The sequence below is a fragment of the Procambarus clarkii genome, unplaced genomic scaffold, assembly GCF_040958095.1.
Source record: "Procambarus clarkii isolate CNS0578487 unplaced genomic scaffold, FALCON_Pclarkii_2.0 HiC_scaffold_116, whole genome shotgun sequence".
Classification (NCBI taxonomy): Eukaryota; Metazoa; Arthropoda; class Malacostraca; order Decapoda; family Cambaridae; genus Procambarus; species Procambarus clarkii.
The window spans coordinates 884,602-906,971 of NW_027189149.1; the positions used below are offsets into that span (position 1 = coordinate 884,602).

At 42.2% G+C, this 22,370-nt stretch overlaps 8 non-coding genes across 8 annotated transcripts; all 8 read left to right on the forward strand.

Moving 5' to 3' along the window:
* The first annotated feature begins 1,821 nt into the window (after positions 1 to 1,821).
* LOC138360785 (U2 spliceosomal RNA) lies at positions 1,822 to 2,014 on the forward strand. Its single transcript, XR_011226651.1, has one exon. It is a non-coding gene; the product is annotated as a U2 spliceosomal RNA (small nuclear RNA).
* A 2,605-nt stretch (positions 2,015 to 4,619) lies between these two features.
* Positions 4,620 to 4,812, forward strand: LOC138360786 (U2 spliceosomal RNA). Its single transcript, XR_011226652.1, has one exon. It is a non-coding gene; the product is annotated as a U2 spliceosomal RNA (small nuclear RNA).
* A 2,605-nt stretch (positions 4,813 to 7,417) lies between these two features.
* On the forward strand, positions 7,418 to 7,610 carry LOC138360787 (U2 spliceosomal RNA). Its single transcript, XR_011226653.1, has one exon. It is a non-coding gene; the product is annotated as a U2 spliceosomal RNA (small nuclear RNA).
* A 2,613-nt stretch (positions 7,611 to 10,223) lies between these two features.
* Positions 10,224 to 10,416, forward strand: LOC138360636 (U2 spliceosomal RNA). Its single transcript, XR_011226530.1, has one exon. It is a non-coding gene; the product is annotated as a U2 spliceosomal RNA (small nuclear RNA).
* Positions 10,417 to 13,014: 2,598 nt separating this feature from the next.
* Positions 13,015 to 13,207, forward strand: LOC138360710 (U2 spliceosomal RNA). The gene has a single exon (XR_011226600.1). It is a non-coding gene; the product is annotated as a U2 spliceosomal RNA (small nuclear RNA).
* Positions 13,208 to 15,798: 2,591 nt separating this feature from the next.
* Positions 15,799 to 15,991, forward strand: LOC138360637 (U2 spliceosomal RNA). The gene has a single exon (XR_011226531.1). It is a non-coding gene; the product is annotated as a U2 spliceosomal RNA (small nuclear RNA).
* A 2,607-nt stretch (positions 15,992 to 18,598) lies between these two features.
* Positions 18,599 to 18,791, forward strand: LOC138360638 (U2 spliceosomal RNA). The gene has a single exon (XR_011226532.1). It is a non-coding gene; the product is annotated as a U2 spliceosomal RNA (small nuclear RNA).
* A 2,605-nt stretch (positions 18,792 to 21,396) lies between these two features.
* On the forward strand, positions 21,397 to 21,588 carry LOC138360713 (U2 spliceosomal RNA). Its single transcript, XR_011226602.1, has one exon. It is a non-coding gene; the product is annotated as a U2 spliceosomal RNA (small nuclear RNA).
* Positions 21,589 to 22,370: the final 782 nt, after the last annotated feature.

The following is a 22,370-nucleotide window of genomic DNA, read 5'->3' on the forward strand; positions in this document are numbered from 1 at the left end:
AGTGTGTGTGTATATCACTCGGAATTCCTTAGTCGGCTCTGACGGCGAAATTATATTCATACATACATCAAGATTAGACGTTTATCTATTTAATTTACCATTGCTGGAATGTACCAATGCGTAATAAAGACGAAATTCGACTTGAGATGGAGGGAGGTGTTGCTTTGGTGTGGTTTTACACGGCAACTCAACGATCGTTTGCCACTTCCACGCTTGCCTGCCAGCCGGCCAGCCACTAGCCTCAAAGTGAATTCCAGTGTCTTGATTAGCTTTACAATCCATCATTTACCTCAATACACACTAACAATGTGTATTTATATACTTCAATCGAGCATTCGATGCACACATTCACCTGTAATATATACGTCAATGAAACCCAGAACCCACCCAAGTTCAAGCGCACCTGCACTCTCACCCCTCTCCATTTGAATGCTAGTTTCCTATTTAGATTTCAAATGCTTCATTCACCCCTCTAAACACCACCGACGTATATTTACATTCTTTATTTAGGCAATGTATGCAGGCACACATTCATTCACGTAAAATAACGAATAAAATTGATATAGAATCTACTATAATTTGCAAAGCGACCAACCACCAAATGTCATTGTGAAAGCTAGTTTCGTAATTAGCTTTGCAATACTTCATTTACCTCCCTAAACACCAACAATGAGCGAGTATTTGTATACTCGGTAAAAGCGATGGATGGATTCCTTACACATTCACATATATTAAGCAATGAATTTGCTATAGTACCTACAGTACTCAGACTTCTCGAATTACTTACATCTTCTTATATCTTAACTTTGTTGTTCATTCAACAACAGAGTCGTTTTCCAGGGAATCCCGTTATGTTAGATGATGCATCGCCTCGCCTCGCCTCGCATGGCATCGAATCGCATGTCATTGCATCGCATCGCATTGAACTGCATGGTATTGAATCACAAGGCATTGAATGGCATGGCATGGCATGGCATGGCATGGCATGGCATCACGTCTCTCGTCTCTCGTCTCTCGTCTCTCGTCTCTCGTCTCTAGTCTAGTCTCTAGTCTCTAGTCTCTCGTCTCTCGTCTCTCGTCTCTCGTCTCTCGTCTCTCGTCTCTCGTCTCTCGTCTCTCGTCTCTCGTCTCTCGTCTCTCGTCTCTCGTCTCTCGTCTCTCGTCTCTCGTCTCGTCTCTCGCCTCTCGCCTCTCGCCTCTCGCCTCTAGCCTCTAGCCTCTAGCCTCTCGCCACCCAGCCCTGCCTCGCTTCGCCTCGTCTCCGGTTTGTGAAAACGATGTATCAAGCAAAGTGTTAGATGTGAAAAAGTCGTGATATATATACAAAAATGGAATAGTTGGCGCGTAATAGTGCTGTTCGTTTTCTGTTATGGTATCAGAGAGAGAACGTCTCCTATTTATATTTTTTGACGAGCGTTGGCGTAACAGGCCCCTTGCACTTTTAATTCGTTATTGTACTTTTCAAAAGCTGTAGCTACCTTAAGACACATGACAAATGGAGGTTTATGTATTAGAGTTAAGCGCTATACTCCCTGGCCAGGAGCGAATTCGTGAAACGCCACGCGAGTCTGTTTACCACTTTGCCGCCAGTTACATATTCACTACTCATGAATGAAACCATGTAATATCATGAATTTGCATATATATATAAATTCATTGATCAGGTAAGAAATGGTTAAAGCCTTTACTGCATGGCGTTTATATGTATGCTTGAATTCGAATATTACTCAACGATAATCACATGCCCTTTTGCAATTGAAACTCGCTACGTGGTTTCTAGCCGCAATTGTTGCCTGGTGTTGCAGAGCAACCATGCATCCTATCGCTTCTCGGCCTTTTGGCTAAGATCAAAGTGTAGTATCTGTTCTTATCAGCTTAATATCTGATACGATCCCCATGTGGGATCCTCGATATTAAACTGATTTTTGCAACATGGCGAAGTGCTAGGAGCTTGCTCCACCTTTGCCGCGGATCGGCCCGGTATTGCAGTACCTCTGGGATCGGTCCACTCCCTTCGGGGAGACCAAAAACAACCCTATCAACTAGTCAAAATCAAGTAGGAGACGATTATGTTAATTGGTTATGTACATTAATGAATCGTGTTAATTTGAATTGCAGTAATTACTTCACACCAGCCAACATCGTATGAGGAAAAAGCCTTGGAACGAGCAGCAGAAGTGAGTCAGTCGAGTCCGGGTTTGATGGGTCGAAGCTGAACAACTGCAACGAGTTAGAGGGAAGGAAGGAAGGAAGGAAGGAAGGAAGGAAGGAAGGAAGGAAGGAAGGAAGGAAGGAAGGAAGGAAGGAAGGAAGGAGAAAGAAGGAGAAAGAAGGAGAGTGAGGTGAGTAATATCATTTAATAACTTTAGATTAAAGATTATGTGCGAGCAAAGAAATACGATGGTTGGTGTGGAAGGAAAGAAGTTGATTTTATGAATGGGGGGTTGCCAGTTAATGCAATATTAATTGATTTTGTTTGTTTTCTGAGATAGGTTATATAGGGTGAAGTTTTTCTCTATTTATATAAGTGTGGAAACTGGTTTAGATAGCTTAGTGGTTTGTTATGAAAAGGCTGGTAGAGATGGGTTGAATAGTGTTAGACTTGTGTCTGCATTTAGTGGAGAACTGGATTTGGTATTTAAATGGCATCTAATATGACGTAGTCATTGTGCAAATAAACTCTAAATCAACGGGTTTACTATGATCGAGAACCTAACTATAATAGTTACCCATTGTTGGCATGCTCTTCTTTTTTTTACAGAATTACTCACTCTCCCTTGTGAGTGAGGGAGGGAGGGAGGAGTGTGTGTGTATATCACTCGGAATTCCTTAGTCGGCTCTGACGGCGAAATTATATTCATACATACATCAAGATTAGACGTTTATCTATTTAATTTACCATTGCTGGAATGTACCAATGCGTAATAAAGACGAAATTCGACTTGAGATGGAGGGAGGTGTTGCTTTGGTGTGGTTTTACACGGCAACTCAACGATCGTTTGCCACTTCCACGCTTGCCTGCCAGCCGGCCAGCCACTAGCCTCAAAGTGAATTCCAGTGTCTTGATTAGCTTTACAATCCATCATTTACCTCAATACACACTAACAATGTGTATTTATATACTTCAATCGAGCATTCGATGCACACATTCACCTGTAATATATACGTCAATGAAACCCAGAACCCACCCAAGTTCAAGCGCACCTGCACTCTCACCCCTCTCCATTTGAATGCTAGTTTCCTATTTAGATTTCAAATGCTTCATTCACCCCTCTAAACACCACCGACGTATATTTACATTCTTTATTTAGGCAATGTATGCAGGCACACATTCATTCACGTAAAATAACGAATAAAATTGATATAGAATCTACTATAATTTGCAAAGCGACCAACCACCAAATGTCATTGTGAAAGCTAGTTTCGTAATTAGCTTTGCAATACTTCATTTACCTCCCTAAACACCAACAATGAGCGAGTATTTGTATACTCGGTAAAAGCGATGGATGGATTCCTTACACATTCACATATATTAAGCAATGAATTTGCTATAGTACCTACAGTACTCAGACTTCTCGAATTACTTACATCTTCTTATATCTTAACTTTGTTGTTCATTCAACAACAGAGTCGTTTTCCAGGGAATCCCGTTATGTTAGATGATGCATCGCCTCGCCTCGCCTCGCATGGCATCGAATCGCATGTCATTGCATCGCATCGCATTGAACTGCATGGTATTGAATCACAAGGCATTGAATGGCATGGCATGGCATGGCATGGCATGGCATGGCATCACGTCTCTCGTCTCTCGTCTCTCGTCTCTCGTCTCTCGTCTCTAGTCTCTAGTCTCTAGTCTCTCGTCTCTCGTCTCTCGTCTCTCGTCTCTCGTCTCTCGTCTCTCGTCTCTCGTCTCTCGTCTCTCGTCTCTCGTCTCTCGTCTCTCGTCTCTCGTCTCTCGTCTCTCGTCTCTCGTCTCTCGCCTCTCGCCTCTCGCCTCTCGCCTCTAGCCTCTAGCCTCTAGCCTCTCGCCACCCAGCCCTGCCTCGCTTCGCCTCGTCTCCGGTTTGTGAAAACGATGTATCAAGCAAAGTGTTAGATGTGAAAAAGTCGTGATATATATACAAAAATGGAATAGTTGGCGCGTAATAGTGCTGTTCGTTTTCTGTTATGGTATCAGAGAGAGAACGTCTCCTATTTATATTTTTTGACGAGCGTTGGCGTAACAGGCCCCTTGCACTTTTAATTCGTTATTGTACTTTTCAAAAGCTGTAGCTACCTTAAGACACATGACAAATGGAGGTTTATGTATTAGAGTTAAGCGCTATACTCCCTGGCCAGGAGCGAATTCGTGAAACGCCACGCGAGTCTGTTTACCACTTTGCCGCCAGTTACATATTCACTACTCATGAATGAAACCATGTAATATCATGAATTTGCATATATATATAAATTCATTGATCAGGTAAGAAATGGTTAAAGCCTTTACTGCATGGCGTTTATATGTATGCTTGAATTCGAATATTACTCAACGATAATCACATGCCCTTTTGCAATTGAAACTCGCTACGTGGTTTCTAGCCGCAATTGTTGCCTGGTGTTGCAGAGCAACCATGCATCCTATCGCTTCTCGGCCTTTTGGCTAAGATCAAAGTGTAGTATCTGTTCTTATCAGCTTAATATCTGATACGATCCCCATGTGGGATCCTCGATATTAAACTGATTTTTGCAACATGGCGAAGTGCTAGGAGCTTGCTCCACCTTTGCCGCGGATCGGCCCGGTATTGCAGTACCTCTGGGATCGGTCCACTCCCTTCGGGGAGACCAAAAACAACCCTATCAACTAGTCAAAATCAAGTAGGAGACGATTATGTTAATTGGTTATGTACATTAATGAATCGTGTTAATTTGAATTGCAGTAATTACTTCACACCAGCCAACATCGTATGAGGAAAAAGCCTTGGAACGAGCAGCAGAAGTGAGTCAGTCGAGTCCGGGTTTGATGGGTCGAAGCTGAACAACTGCAACGAGTTAGAGGGAAGGAAGGAAGGAAGGAAGGAAGGAAGGAAGGAAGGAAGGAAGGAAGGAAGGAAGGAAGGAAGGAAGGAAGGAAGGAGAAAGAAGGAGAAAGAAGGAGAGTGAGGTGAGTAATATCATTTAATAACTTTAGATTAAAGATTATGTGCGAGCAAAGAAATACGATGGTTGGTGTGGAAGGAAAGAAGTTGATTTTATGAATGGGGGGTTGCCAGTTAATGCAATATTAATTGATTTTGTTTGTTTTCTGAGATAGGTTATATAGGGTGAAGTTTTTCTCTATTTATATAAGTGTGGAAACTGGTTTAGATAGCTTAGTGGTTTGTTATGAAAAGGCTGGTAGAGATGGGTTGAATAGTGTTAGACTTGTGTCTGCATTTAGTGGAGAACTGGATTTGGTATTTAAATGGCATCTAATATGACGTAGTCATTGTGCAAATAAACTCTAAATCAACGGGTTTACTATGATCGAGAACCTAACTATAATAGTTACCCATTGTTGGCATGCTCTTCTTTTTTTTACAGAATTACTCACTCTCCCTTGTGAGTGAGGGAGGGAGGGAGGAGTGTGTGTGTATATCACTCGGAATTCCTTAGTCGGCTCTGACGGCGAAATTATATTCATACATACATCAAGATTAGACGTTTATCTATTTAATTTACCATTGCTGGAATGTACCAATGCGTAATAAAGACGAAATTCGACTTGAGATGGAGGGAGGTGTTGCTTTGGTGTGGTTTTACACGGCAACTCAACGATCGTTTGCCACTTCCACGCTTGCCTGCCAGCCGGCCAGCCACTAGCCTCAAAGTGAATTCCAGTGTCTTGATTAGCTTTACAATCCATCATTTACCTCAATACACACTAACAATGTGTATTTATATACTTCAATCGAGCATTCGATGCACACATTCACCTGTAATATATACGTCAATGAAACCCAGAACCCACCCAAGTTCAAGCGCACCTGCACTCTCACCCCTCTCCATTTGAATGCTAGTTTCCTATTTAGATTTCAAATGCTTCATTCACCCCTCTAAACACCACCGACGTATATTTACATTCTTTATTTAGGCAATGTATGCAGGCACACATTCATTCACGTAAAATAACGAATAAAATTGATATAGAATCTACTATAATTTGCAAAGCGACCAACCACCAAATGTCATTGTGAAAGCTAGTTTCGTAATTAGCTTTGCAATACTTCATTTACCTCCCTAAACACCAACAATGAGCGAGTATTTGTATACTCGGTAAAAGCGATGGATGGATTCCTTACACATTCACATATATTAAGCAATGAATTTGCTATAGTACCTACAGTACTCAGACTTCTCGAATTACTTACATCTTCTTATATCTTAACTTTGTTGTTCATTCAACAACAGAGTCGTTTTCCAGGGAATCCCGTTATGTTAGATGATGCATCGCCTCGCCTCGCCTCGCATGGCATCGAATCGCATGTCATTGCATCGCATCGCATTGAACTGCATGGTATTGAATCACAAGGCATTGAATGGCATGGCATGGCATGGCATGGCATGGCATGGCATCACGTCTCTCGTCTCTCGTCTCTCGTCTCTCGTCTCTCGTCTCTAGTCTCTAGTCTCTAGTCTCTCGTCTCTCGTCTCTCGTCTCTCGTCTCTCGTCTCTCGTCTCTCGTCTCTCGTCTCTCGTCTCTCGTCTCTCGTCTCTCGTCTCTCGTCTCTCGTCTCTCGTCTCTCGTCTCTCGTCTCTCGCCTCTCGCCTCTCGCCTCTCGCCTCTAGCCTCTAGCCTCTAGCCTCTCGCCACCCAGCCCTGCCTCGCTTCGCCTCGTCTCCGGTTTGTGAAAACGATGTATCAAGCAAAGTGTTAGATGTGAAAAAGTCGTGATATATATACAAAAATGGAATAGTTGGCGCGTAATAGTGCTGTTCGTTTTCTGTTATGGTATCAGAGAGAGAACGTCTCCTATTTATATTTTTTGACGAGCGTTGGCGTAACAGGCCCCTTGCACTTTTAATTCGTTATTGTACTTTTCAAAAGCTGTAGCTACCTTAAGACACATGACAAATGGAGGTTTATGTATTAGAGTTAAGCGCTATACTCCCTGGCCAGGAGCGAATTCGTGAAACGCCACGCGAGTCTGTTTACCACTTTGCCGCCAGTTACATATTCACTACTCATGAATGAAACCATGTAATATCATGAATTTGCATATATATATAAATTCATTGATCAGGTAAGAAATGGTTAAAGCCTTTACTGCATGGCGTTTATATGTATGCTTGAATTCGAATATTACTCAACGATAATCACATGCCCTTTTGCAATTGAAACTCGCTACGTGGTTTCTAGCCGCAATTGTTGCCTGGTGTTGCAGAGCAACCATGCATCCTATCGCTTCTCGGCCTTTTGGCTAAGATCAAAGTGTAGTATCTGTTCTTATCAGCTTAATATCTGATACGATCCCCATGTGGGATCCTCGATATTAAACTGATTTTTGCAACATGGCGAAGTGCTAGGAGCTTGCTCCACCTTTGCCGCGGATCGGCCCGGTATTGCAGTACCTCTGGGATCGGTCCACTCCCTTCGGGGAGACCAAAAACAACCCTATCAACTAGTCAAAATCAAGTAGGAGACGATTATGTTAATTGGTTATGTACATTAATGAATCGTGTTAATTTGAATTGCAGTAATTACTTCACACCAGCCAACATCGTATGAGGAAAAAGCCTTGGAACGAGCAGCAGAAGTGAGTCAGTCGAGTCCGGGTTTGATGGGTCGAAGCTGAACAACTGCAACGAGTTAGAGGGAAGGAAGGAAGGAAGGAAGGAAGGAAGGAAGGAAGGAAGGAAGGAAGGAAGGAAGGAAGGAAGGAAGGAAGGAAGGAGAAAGAAGGAGAAAGAAGGAGAGTGAGGTGAGTAATATCATTTAATAACTTTAGATTAAAGATTATGTGCGAGCAAAGAAATACGATGGTTGGTGTGGAAGGAAAGAAGTTGATTTTATGAATGGGGGGTTGCCAGTTAATGCAATATTAATTGATTTTGTTTGTTTTCTGAGATAGGTTATATAGGGTGAAGTTTTTCTCTATTTATATAAGTGTGGAAACTGGTTTAGATAGCTTAGTGGTTTGTTATGAAAAGGCTGGTAGAGATGGGTTGAATAGTGTTAGACTTGTGTCTGCATTTAGTGGAGAACTGGATTTGGTATTTAAATGGCATCTAATATGACGTAGTCATTGTGCAAATAAACTCTAAATCAACGGGTTTACTATGATCGAGAACCTAACTATAATAGTTACCCATTGTTGGCATGCTCTTCTTTTTTTTACAGAATTACTCACTCTCCCTTGTGAGTGAGGGAGGGAGGGAGGAGTGTGTGTGTATATCACTCGGAATTCCTTAGTCGGCTCTGACGGCGAAATTATATTCATACATACATCAAGATTAGACGTTTATCTATTTAATTTACCATTGCTGGAATGTACCAATGCGTAATAAAGACGAAATTCGACTTGAGATGGAGGGAGGTGTTGCTTTGGTGTGGTTTTACACGGCAACTCAACGATCGTTTGCCACTTCCACGCTTGCCTGCCAGCCGGCCAGCCACTAGCCTCAAAGTGAATTCCAGTGTCTTGATTAGCTTTACAATCCATCATTTACCTCAATACACACTAACAATGTGTATTTATATACTTCAATCGAGCATTCGATGCACACATTCACCTGTAATATATACGTCAATGAAACCCAGAAACCCACCCAAGTTCAAGCGCACCTGCACTCTCACCCCTCTCCATTTGAATGCTAGTTTCCTATTTAGATTTCAAATGCTTCATTCACCCCTCTAAACACCACCGACGTATATTTACATTCTTTATTTAGGCAATGTATGCAGGCACACATTCATTCACGTAAAATAACGAATAAAATTGATATAGAATCTACTATAATTTGCAAAGCGACCAACCACCAAATGTCATTGTGAAAGCTAGTTTCGTAATTAGCTTTGCAATACTTCATTTACCTCCCTAAACACCAACAATGAGCGAGTATTTGTATACTCGGTAAAAGCGATGGATGGATTCCTTACACATTCACATATATTAAGCAATGAATTTGCTATAGTACCTACAGTACTCAGACTTCTCGAATTACTTACATCTTCTTATATCTTAACTTTGTTGTTCATTCAACAACAGAGTCGTTTTCCAGGGAATCCCGTTATGTTAGATGATGCATCGCCTCGCCTCGCCTCGCATGGCATCGAATCGCATGTCATTGCATCGCATCGCATTGAACTGCATGGTATTGAATCACAAGGCATTGAATGGCATGGCATGGCATGGCATGGCATGGCATGGCATCACGTCTCTCGTCTCTCGTCTCTCGTCTCTCGTCTCTCGTCTCTAGTCTCTAGTCTCTAGTCTCTCGTCTCTCGTCTCTCGTCTCTCGTCTCTCGTCTCTCGTCTCTCGTCTCTCGTCTCTCGTCTCTCGTCTCTCGTCTCTCGTCTCTCGTCTCTCGTCTCTCGTCTCTCGTCTCTCGTCTCTCGTCTCTCGCCTCTCGCCTCTCGCCTCTCGCCTCTAGCCTCTAGCCTCTAGCCTCTCGCCACCCAGCCCTGCCTCGCTTCGCCTCGTCTCCGGTTTGTGAAAACGATGTATCAAGCAAAGTGTTAGATGTGAAAAAGTCGTGATATATATACAAAAATGGAATAGTTGGCGCGTAATAGTGCTGTTCGTTTTCTGTTATGGTATCAGAGAGAGAACGTCTCCTATTTATATTTTTTGACGAGCGTTGGCGTAACAGGCCCCTTGCACTTTTAATTCGTTATTGTACTTTTCAAAAGCTGTAGCTACCTTAAGACACATGACAAATGGAGGTTTATGTATTAGAGTTAAGCGCTATACTCCCTGGCCAGGAGCGAATTCGTGAAACGCCACGCGAGTCTGTTTACCACTTTGCCGCCAGTTACATATTCACTACTCATGAATGAAACCATGTAATATCATGAATTTGCATATATATATAAATTCATTGATCAGGTAAGAAATGGTTAAAGCCTTTACTGCATGGCGTTTATATGTATGCTTGAATTCGAATATTACTCAACGATAATCACATGCCCTTTTGCAATTGAAACTCGCTACGTGGTTTCTAGCCGCAATTGTTGCCTGGTGTTGCAGAGCAACCATGCATCCTATCGCTTCTCGGCCTTTTGGCTAAGATCAAAGTGTAGTATCTGTTCTTATCAGCTTAATATCTGATACGATCCCCATGTGGGATCCTCGATATTAAACTGATTTTTGCAACATGGCGAAGTGCTAGGAGCTTGCTCCACCTTTGCCGCGGATCGGCCCGGTATTGCAGTACCTCTGGGATCGGTCCACTCCCTTCGGGGAGACCAAAAACAACCCTATCAACTAGTCAAAATCAAGTAGGAGACGATTATGTTAATTGGTTATGTACATTAATGAATCGTGTTAATTTGAATTGCAGTAATTACTTCACACCAGCCAACATCGTATGAGGAAAAAGCCTTGGAACGAGCAGCAGAAGTGAGTCAGTCGAGTCCGGGTTTGATGGGTCGAAGCTGAACAACTGCAACGAGTTAGAGGGAAGGAAGGAAGGAAGGAAGGAAGGAAGGAAGGAAGGAAGGAAGGAAGGAAGGAAGGAAGGAAGGAAGGAAGGAAGGAGAAAGAAGGAGAAAGAAGGAGAGTGAGGTGAGTAATATCATTTAATAACTTTAGATTAAAGATTATGTGCGAGCAAAGAAATACGATGGTTGGTGTGGAAGGAAAGAAGTTGATTTTATGAATGGGGGGTTGCCAGTTAATGCAATATTAATTGATTTTGTTTGTTTTCTGAGATAGGTTATATAGGGTGAAGTTTTTCTCTATTTATATAAGTGTGGAAACTGGTTTAGATAGCTTAGTGGTTTGTTATGAAAAGGCTGGTAGAGATGGGTTGAATAGTGTTAGACTTGTGTCTGCATTTAGTGGAGAACTGGATTTGGTATTTAAATGGCATCTAATATGACGTAGTCATTGTGCAAATAAACTCTAAATCAACGGGTTTACTATGATCGAGAACCTAACTATAATAGTTACCCATTGTTGGCATGCTCTTCTTTTTTTACAGAATTACTCACTCTCCCTTGTGAGTGAGGGAGGGAGGGAGGAGTGTGTGTGTATATCACTCGGAATTCCTTAGTCGGCTCTGACGGCGAAATTATATTCATACATACATCAAGATTAGACGTTTATCTATTTAATTTACCATTGCTGGAATGTACCAATGCGTAATAAAGACGAAATTCGACTTGAGATGGAGGGAGGTGTTGCTTTGGTGTGGTTTTACACGGCAACTCAACGATCGTTTGCCACTTCCACGCTTGCCTGCCAGCCGGCCAGCCACTAGCCTCAAAGTGAATTCCAGTGTCTTGATTAGCTTTACAATCCATCATTTACCTCAATACACACTAACAATGTGTATTTATATACTTCAATCGAGCATTCGATGCACACATTCACCTGTAATATATACGTCAATGAAACCCAGAACCCACCCAAGTTCAAGCGCACCTGCACTCTCACCCCTCTCCATTTGAATGCTAGTTTCCTATTTAGATTTCAAATGCTTCATTCACCCCTCTAAACACCACCGACGTATATTTACATTCTTTATTTAGGCAATGTATGCAGGCACACATTCATTCACGTAAAATAACGAATAAAATTGATATAGAATCTACTATAATTTGCAAAGCGACCAACCACCAAATGTCATTGTGAAAGCTAGTTTCGTAATTAGCTTTGCAATACTTCATTTACCTCCCTAAACACCAACAATGAGCGAGTATTTGTATACTCGGTAAAAGCGATGGATGGATTCCTTACACATTCACATATATTAAGCAATGAATTTGCTATAGTACCTACAGTACTCAGACTTCTCGAATTACTTACATCTTCTTATATCTTAACTTTGTTGTTCATTCAACAACAGAGTCGTTTTCCAGGGAATCCCGTTATGTTAGATGATGCATCGCCTCGCCTCGCCTCGCATGGCATCGAATCGCATGTCATTGCATCGCATCGCATTGAACTGCATGGTATTGAATCACAAGGCATTGAATGGCATGGCATGGCATGGCATGGCATGGCATGGCATCACGTCTCTCGTCTCTCGTCTCTCGTCTCTCGTCTCTCGTCTCTAGTCTCTAGTCTCTAGTCTCTCGTCTCTCGTCTCTCGTCTCTCGTCTCTCGTCTCTCGTCTCTCGTCTCTCGTCTCTCGTCTCTCGTCTCTCGTCTCTCGTCTCTCGTCTCTCGTCTCTCGTCTCTCGTCTCTCGCCTCTCGCCTCTCGCCTCTCGCCTCTAGCCTCTAGCCTCTAGCCTCTCGCCACCCAGCCCTGCCTCGCTTCGCCTCGTCTCCGGTTTGTGAAAACGATGTATCAAGCAAAGTGTTAGATGTGAAAAAGTCGTGATATATATACAAAAATGGAATAGTTGGCGCGTAATAGTGCTGTTCGTTTTCTGTTATGGTATCAGAGAGAGAACGTCCTCCTATTTATATTTTTTGACGAGCGTTGGCGTAACAGGCCCCTTGCACTTTTAATTCGTTATTGTACTTTTCAAAAGCTGTAGCTACCTTAAGACACATGACAAATGGAGGTTTATGTATTAGAGTTAAGCGCTATACTCCCTGGCCAGGAGCGAATTCGTGAAACGCCACGCGAGTCTGTTTACCACTTTGCCGCCAGTTACATATTCACTACTCATGAATGAAACCATGTAATATCATGAATTTGCATATATATATAAATTCATTGATCAGGTAAGAAATGGTTAAAGCCTTTACTGCATGGCGTTTATATGTATGCTTGAATTCGAATATTACTCAACGATAATCACATGCCCTTTTGCAATTGAAACTCGCTACGTGGTTTCTAGCCGCAATTGTTGCCTGGTGTTGCAGAGCAACCATGCATCCTATCGCTTTCTCGGCCTTTTGGCTAAGATCAAAGTGTAGTATCTGTTCTTATCAGCTTAATATCTGATACGATCCCCATGTGGGATCCTCGATATTAAACTGATTTTGCAACATGGCGAAGTGCTAGGAGCTTGCTCCACCTTTGCCGCGGATCGGCCCGGTATTGCAGTACCTCTGGGATCGGTCCACTCCCTTCGGGAGACCAAAAACAACCCTATCAACTAGTCAAAATCAAGTAGGAGACGATTATGTTAATTGGTTATGTACATTAATGAATCGTGTTAATTTGAATTGCAGTAATTACTTCACACCAGCCAACATCGTATGAGGAAAAAAGCCTTGGAACGAGCAGCAGAAGTGAGTCAGTCGAGTCCGGGTTTGATGGGTCGAAGCTGAACAACTGCAACGAGTTAGAGGGAAGGAAGGAAGGAAGGAAGGAAGGAAGGAAGGAAGGAAGGAAGGAAGGAAGGAAGGAAGGAAGGAAGGAAGGAAGGAGAAAGAAGGAGAAAGAAGGAGAGTGAGGTGAGTAATATCATTTAATAACTTTAGATTAAAGATTATGTGCGAGCAAAGAAATACGATGGTTGGTGTGGAAGGAAAGAAGTTGATTTTATGAATGGGGGGTTGCCAGTTAATGCAATATTAATTGATTTTGTTTGTTTTCTGAGATAGGTTATATAGGGTGAAGTTTTTCTCTATTTATATAAGTGTGGAAACTGGTTTAGATAGCTTAGTGGTTTGTTATGAAAAGGCTGGTAGAGATGGGTTGAATAGTGTTAGACTTGTGTCTGCATTTAGTGGAGAACTGGATTTGGTATTTAAATGGCATCTAATATGACGTAGTCATTGTGCAAATAAACTCTAAATCAACGGGTTTACTATGATCGAGAACCTAACTATAATAGTTACCCATTGTTGGCATGCTCTTCTTTTTTTTACAGAATTACTCACTCTCCCTTGTGAGTGAGGGAGGGAGGGAGGAGTGTGTGTGTATATCACTCGGAATTCCTTAGTCGGCTCTGACGGCGAAATTATATTCATACATACATCAAGATTAGACGTTTATCTATTTAATTTACCATTGCTGGAATGTACCAATGCGTAATAAAGACGAAATTCGACTTGAGATGGAGGGAGGTGTTGCTTTGGTGTGGTTTTACACGGCAACTCAACGATCGTTTGCCACTTCCACGCTTGCCTGCCAGCCGGCCAGCCACTAGCCTCAAAGTGAATTCCAGTGTCTTGATTAGCTTTACAATCCATCATTTACCTCAATACACACTAACAATGTGTATTTATATACTTCAATCGAGCATTCGATGCACACATTCACCTGTAATATATACGTCAATGAAACCCAGAACCCACCCAAGTTCAAGCGCACCTGCACTCTCACCCCTCTCCATTTGAATGCTAGTTTCCTATTTAGATTTCAAATGCTTCATTCACCCCTCTAAACACCACCGACGTATATTTACATTCTTTATTTAGGCAATGTATGCAGGCACACATTCATTCACGTAAAATAACGAATAAAATTGATATAGAATCTACTATAATTTGCAAAGCGACCAACCACCAAATGTCATTGTGAAAGCTAGTTTCGTAATTAGCTTTGCAATACTTCATTTACCTCCCTAAACACCAACAATGAGCGAGTATTTGTATACTCGGTAAAAGCGATGGATGGATTCCTTACACATTCACATATATTAAGCAATGAATTTGCTATAGTACCTACAGTACTCAGACTTCTCGAATTACTTACATCTTCTTATATCTTAACTTTGTTGTTCATTCAACAACAGAGTCGTTTTCCAGGGAATCCCGTTATGTTAGATGATGCATCGCCTCGCCTCGCCTCGCATGGCATCGAATCGCATGTCATTGCATCGCATCGCATTGAACTGCATGGTATTGAATCACAAGGCATTGAATGGCATGGCATGGCATGGCATGGCATGGCATGGCATCACGTCTCTCGTCTCTCGTCTCTCGTCTCTCGTCTCTCGTCTCTAGTCTCTAGTCTCTAGTCTCTCGTCTCTCGTCTCTCGTCTCTCGTCTCTCGTCTCTCGTCTCTCGTCTCTCGTCTCTCGTCTCTCGTCTCTCGTCTCTCGTCTCTCGTCTCTCGTCTCTCGTCTCTCGCCTCTCGCCTCTCGCCTCTCGCCTCTAGCCTCTAGCCTCTAGCCTCTCGCCACCCAGCCCTGCCTCGCTTCGCCTCGTCTCCGGTTTGTGAAAACGATGTATCAAGCAAAGTGTTAGATGTGAAAAAGTCGTGATATATATACAAAAATGGAATAGTTGGCGCGTAATAGTGCTGTTCGTTTTCTGTTATGGTATCAGAGAGAGAACGTCTCCTATTTATATTTTTTGACGAGCGTTGGCGTAACAGGCCCCTTGCACTTTTAATTCGTTATTGTACTTTTCAAAAGCTGTAGCTACCTTAAGACACATGACAAATGGAGGTTTATGTATTAGAGTTAAGCGCTATACTCCCTGGCCAGGAGCGAATTCGTGAAACGCCACGCGAGTCTGTTTACCACTTTGCCGCCAGTTACATATTCACTACTCATGAATGAAACCATGTAATATCATGAATTTGCATATATATATAAATTCATTGATCAGGTAAGAAATGGTTAAAGCCTTTACTGCATGGCGTTTATATGTATGCTTGAATTCGAATATTACTCAACGATAATCACATGCCCTTTTGCAATTGAAACTCGCTACGTGGTTTCTAGCCGCAATTGTTGCCTGGTGTTGCAGAGCAACCATGCATCCTATCGCTTCTCGGCCTTTTGGCTAAGATCAAAGTGTAGTATCTGTTCTTATCAGCTTAATATCTGATACGATCCCCATGTGGGATCCTCGATATTAAACTGATTTTTGCAACATGGCGAAGTGCTAGGAGCTTGCTCCACCTTTGCCGCGGATCGGCCCGGTATTGCAGTACCTCTGGGATCGGTCCACTCCCTTCGGGGAGACCAAAAACAACCCTATCAACTAGTCAAAATCAAGTAGGAGACGATTATGTTAATTGGTTATGTACATTAATGAATCGTGTTAATTTGAATTGCAGTAATTACTTCACACCAGCCAACATCGTATGAGGAAAAAGCCTTGGAACGAGCAGCAGAAGTGAGTCAGTCGAGTCCGGGTTTGATGGGTCGAAGCTGAACAACTGCAACGAGTTAGAGGGAAGGAAGGAAGGAAGGAAGGAAGGAAGGAAGGAAGGAAGGAAGGAAGGAAGGAAGGAAGGAAGGAAGGAAGGAAGGAGAAAGAAGGAGAAAGAAGGAGAGTGAGGTGAGTAATATCATTTAATAACTTTAGATTAAAGATTATGTGCGAGCAAAGAAATACGATGGTTGGTGTGGAAGGAAAGAAGTTGATTTTATGAATGGGGGGTTGCCAGTTAATGCAATATTAATTGATTTTGTTTGTTTTCTGAGATAGGTTATATAGGGTGAAGTTTTTCTCTATTTATATAAGTGTGGAAACTGGTTTAGATAGCTTAGTGGTTTGTTATGAAAAGGCTGGTAGAGATGGGTTGAATAGTGTTAGACTTGTGTCTGCATTTAGTGGAGAACTGGATTTGGTATTTAAATGGCATCTAATATGACGTAGTCATTGTGCAAATAAACTCTAAATCAACGGGTTTACTATGATCGAGAACCTAACTATAATAGTTACCCATTGTTGGCATGCTCTTCTTTTTTTATTACAGAATTACTCACTCTCCCTTGTGAGTGAGGGAGGGAGGGAGGAGTGTGTGTGTATATCACTCGGAATTCCTTAGTCGGCTCTGACGGCGAAATTATATTCATACATACATCAAGATTAGACGTTTATCTATTTAATTTACCATTGCTGGAATGTACCAATGCGTAATAAAGACGAAATTCGACTTGAGATGGAGGGAGGTGTTGCTTTGGTGTGGTTTTACACGGCAACTCAACGATCGTTTGCCACTTCCACGCTTGCCTGCCAGCCGGCCAGCCACTAGCCTCAAAGTGAATTCCAGTGTCTTGATTAGCTTTACAATCCATCATTTACCTCAATACACACTAACAATGTGTATTTATATACTTCAATCGAGCATTCGATGCACACATTCACCTGTAATATATACGTCAATGAAACCCAGAAACCCACCCAAGTTCAAGCGCACCTGCACTCTCACCCCTCTCCATTTGAATGCTAGTTTCCTATTTAGATTTCAAATGCTTCATTCACCCCTCTAAACACCACCGACGTATATTTACATTCTTTATTTAGGCAATGTATGCAGGCACACATTCATTCACGTAAATAACGAATAAAATTGATATAGAATCTACTATAATTTGCAAAGCGACCAACCACCAAATGTCATTGTGAAAGCTAGTTTCGTAATTAGCTTTGCAATACTTCATTTACCTCCCTAAACACCAACAATGAGCGAGTATTTGTATACTCGGTAAAAGCGATGGATGGATTCCTTACACATTCACATATATTAAGCAATGAATTTGCTATAGTACCTACAGTACTCAGACTTCTCGAATTACTTACATCTTCTTATATCTTAACTTTGTTGTTCATTCAACAACAGAGTCGTTTTCCAGGGAATCCCGTTATGTTAGATGATGCATCGCCTCGCCTCGCCTCGCATGGCATCGAATCGCATGTCATTGCATCGCATCGCATTGAACTGCATGGTATTGAATCACAAGGCATTGAATGGCATGGCATGGCATGGCATGGCATGGCATGGCATCACGTCTCTCGTCTCTCGTCTCTCGTCTCTCGTCTCTCGTCTCTAGTCTCTAGTCTCTAGTCTCTCGTCTCTCGTCTCTCGTCTCTCGTCTCTCGTCTCTCGTCTCTCGTCTCTCGTCTCTCGTCTCTCGTCTTCGTCTCTCGTCTCTCGTCTCTCGTCTCTCGTCTCTCGTCTCTCGTCTCTCGCCTCTCGCCCTCTCGCCTCTCGCCTCTAGCCTCTAGCCTCTAGCCTCTCGCCACCCAGCCCTGCCTCGCTTCGCCTCGTCTCCGGTTTGTGAAAACGATGTATCAAGCAAAGTGTTAGATGTGAAAAAGTCGTGATATATATACAAAAATGGAATAGTTGGCGCGTAATAGTGCTGTTCGTTTTCTGTTATGGTATCAGAGAGAGAACGTCTCCTATTTATATTTTTTGACGAGCGTTGGCGTAACAGGCCCCTTGCACTTTTAATTCGTTATTGTACTTTTCAAAAGCTGTAGCTACCTTAAGACACATGACAAATGGAGGTTTATGTATTAGAGTTAAGCGCTATACTCCCTGGCCAGGAGCGAATTCGTGAAACGCCACGCGAGTCTGTTTACCACTTTGCCGCCAGTTACATATTCACTACTCATGAATGAAACATGTAATATCATGAATTTGCATATATATATAAATTCATTGATCAGGTAAGAAATGGTTAAAGCCTTTACTGCATGGCGTTTATATGTATGCTTGAATTCGAATATTACTCAACGATAATCACATGCCCTTTTGCAATTGAAACTCGCTACGTGGTTTCTAGCCGCAATTGTTTGCCTGGTGTTGCAGAGCAACCATGCATCCTATCGCTTCTCGGCCTTTTGGCTAAGATCAAAGTGTAGTATCTGTTCTTATCAGCTTAATATCTGATACGATCCCCATGTGGGATCCTCGATATTAAACTGATTTTTGCAACATGGCGAAGTGCTAGGAGCTTGCTCCACCTTTGCCGCGGATCGGCCCGGTATTGCAGTACCTCTGGGATCGGTCCACTCCCTTCGGGGAGACCAAAAACAACCCTATCAACTAGTCAAAATCAAGTAGGAGACGATTATGTTAATTGGTTATGTACATTAATGAATCGTGTTAATTTGAATTGCAGTAATTACTTCACACCAGCCAACATCGTATGAGGAAAAAGCCTTGGAACGAGCAGCAGAAGTGAGTCAGTCGAGTCCGGGTTTGATGGGTCGAAGCTGAACAACTGCAACGAGTTAGAGGGAAGGAAGGAAGGAAGGAAGGAAGGAAGGAAGGAAGGAAGGAAGGAAGGAAGGAAGGAAGGAAGGAAGGAAGGAAGGAGAAAGAAGGAGAAAGAAGGAGAGTGAGGTGAGTAATATCATTTAATAACTTTAGATTAAAGATTATGTGCGAGCAAAGAAATACGATGGTTGGTGTGGAAGGAAAGAAGTTGATTTTATGAATGGGGGGTTGCCAGTTAGTGCAATATTAATTGATTTTGTTTGTTTTCTGAGATAGGTTATATAGGGTGAAGGTTTTCTCTATTTATAATAGTGTGGAAACTGGTTTAGATAGCTTAGTGGTTGTTATGAAAAGGCTGGTAGAGATGGGTTGAATAGTGTTAGACTTGTGTCTGCATTTAGTGGAGAACTGGATTTGGTATTTAAATGGCACTCTAATATGACGTAGTCATTGTGCAAATAAACTCTAAATCAAACGGGTTTACTATGATCGAGAACCTAACTATAATAGTTACCCATTGTTGGCATGCTCTTCTCTTTTTTTACAGAAATTACTCACTCTCCCTTGTGAGTGAGGGAGGGAGGAGTGTGTGTGTATATCACTCGGAATTCCTTAGTCGCTCTGACGGCGAAATTATATTCATACATACATCAAGATTAGACGTTTATCTATTTTAATTTACCATTGCTGGAATGTACCAATGCGTAATAAAGACGAAATTCGACTTGAGATGGAGGGAGGTGTTGCTTTGGTGTGGTTTACACGGCAACTCAACGATCGTTTGCCACTTCCACGCTTGCCTGCCAGCCGGCCAGCCACTAGCCTCAAAGTGAATTCCTAGTGTCTTGATTAGCTTTACAATCCATCATTTACCTCAATACACACTAACAATGTGTATTTATATACTTCAATCGAGCATTCGATGCACACATTCACCTGTAATATATACGTCAATGAAACCCAGAACCCACCCAAGTTCAAGCGCACCTGCACTCTCACCCCTCTCCATTTGAATGCTAGTTTCCTATTTAGATTTCAAATGCTTCATTCACCCCTCTAAACACCACCGACGTATATTTACATTCTTTATTTAGGCAATGTATGCAGGCACACATTCATTCACGTAAAATAACGAATAAAATTGATATAGAATCTACTATAATTTGCAAAGCGACCAACCACCAAATGTCATTGTGAAAGCTAGTTTCGTAATTAGCTTTGCAATACTTCATTTACCTCCCTAAACACCAACAATGAGCGAGTATTTGTATACTCGGTAAAAGCGATGGATGGATTCCTTACACATTCACATATATTAAGCAATGAATTTGCTATAGTACCTACAGTACTCAGACTTCTCGAATTACTTACATCTTCTTATATCTTAACTTTGTTGTTCATTCAACAACAGAGTCGTTTTCCAGGGAATCCCGTTATGTTAGATGATGCATCGCCTCGCCTCGCCTCGCATGGCATCGAATCGCATGTCATTGCATCGCATCGCATTGAACTGCATGGTATTGAATCACAAGGCATTGAATGGCATGGCATGGCATGGCATGGCATGGCATGGCATCACGTCTCTCTCGTCTCTCGTCTCTCGTCTCTCGTCTCTCGTCTCTAGTCTCTAGTCTCTAGTCTCTCGTCTCTCGTCTCTCGTCTCTCGTCTCTCGTCTCTCGTCTCTCGTCTCTCGTCTCTCGTCTCTCGTCTCTCGTCTCTCGTCTCTCGTCTCTCGTCTCTCGTCTCTCGTCTCTCGTCTCTCGCCTCTCGCCTCTCGCCTCTCGCCTCTAGCCTCTAGCCTCTAGCCTCTCGCCACCCAGCCCTGCCTCGCTTCGCCTCGTCTCCGGTTTGTGAAAACGATGTATCAAGCAAAGTGTTAGATGTGAAAAAGTCGTGATATATATACAAAAATGGAATAGTTGGCGCGTAATAGTGCTGTTCGTTTTCTGTTATGGTATCAGAGAGAGAACGTCTCCTATTTATATTTTTGACGAGCGTTGGCGTAACAGGCCCCTTGCACTTTTAATTCGTTATTGTACTTTTCAAAAGCTGTAGCTACCTTAAGACACATGACAAATGGAGGTTTATGTATTAGAGTTAAGCGCTATACTCCCTGGCCAGGAGCGAATTCGTGAAACGCCACGCGAGTCTGTTTACCACTTTGCCGCCAGTTACATATTCACTACTCATGAATGAAACCATGTAATATCATGAATTTGCATATATATATAAATTCATTGATCAGGTAAGAAATGGTTAAAGCCTTTACTGCATGGCGTTTATATGTATGCTTGAATTCGAATATTACTCAACGATAATCACATGCCCTTTTGCAATTGAAACTCGCTACGTGGTTTCTAGCCGCAATTGTTGCCTGGTGTTGCAGAGCAACCATGCATCCTATCGCTTCTCGGCCTTTTGGCTAAGATCAAAGTGTAGTATCTGTTCTTATCAGCTTAATATCTGATACGATCCCCATGTGGGATCCTCGATATTAAACTGATTTTTGCAACATGGCGAAGTGCTAGGAGCTTGTCCACCTTTGCCGCGGATCGGCCCGGTATTGCAGTACCTCTGGGATCGGTCCACTCCCTTCGGGGAGACCAAAAACAACCCTATCAACTAGTCAAAATCAAGTAGGAGACGATTATGTTAATTGGTTATGTACATTAATGAATCGTGTTAATTTGAATTGCAGTAATTACTTCACACCAGCCAACATCGTATGAGGAAAAAGCCTTGGAACGAGCAGCAGAAGTGAGTCAGTCGAGTCCGGGTTTGATGGGTCGAAGCTGAACAACTGCAACGAGTTAGAGGGAAGGAAGGAAGGAAGGAAGGAAGGAAGGAAGGAAGGAGAAGGAAGGAAGGAAGGAGAAGGAAGGAAGGAAGGAGAAAGAAGGAGAAAGAAGGAGAGTGAGGTGAGTATATCATTAATAACTTTAGATTAAAGATTATGTGCGAGCAAAGAAATACGATGGTTGGTGTGGAAGGAAAGAAGTTGATTTTATGAATGGGGGGTTGCCAGTTAATGCAATATTAATTGATTTTGTTTGTTTTCTGAGATAGGTTATATAGGGTGAAGTTTTTCTCTATTTATATAAGTGTGGAAACTGGTTTAGATAGCTTAGTGTTTGTTATGAAAAGGCTGTAGAGATGGTAGTTGAATAGTGTTAGACTTGTGTCTGCATTTTAGTGGAAACTGGATTTGGTTTTAAATGGCATCTAATATGACGTAGTCATTGTGCAAATAACTCTAAATCAACGGGTTTACTATGATCGAGAACCTAACTATAATAGTTACCCATTGTTGGCATGCTCTTCTTTTTTTTTACAGAATTACTCACTCTCCCTTGTGAGTGAGGGAGGGAGGGAGGAG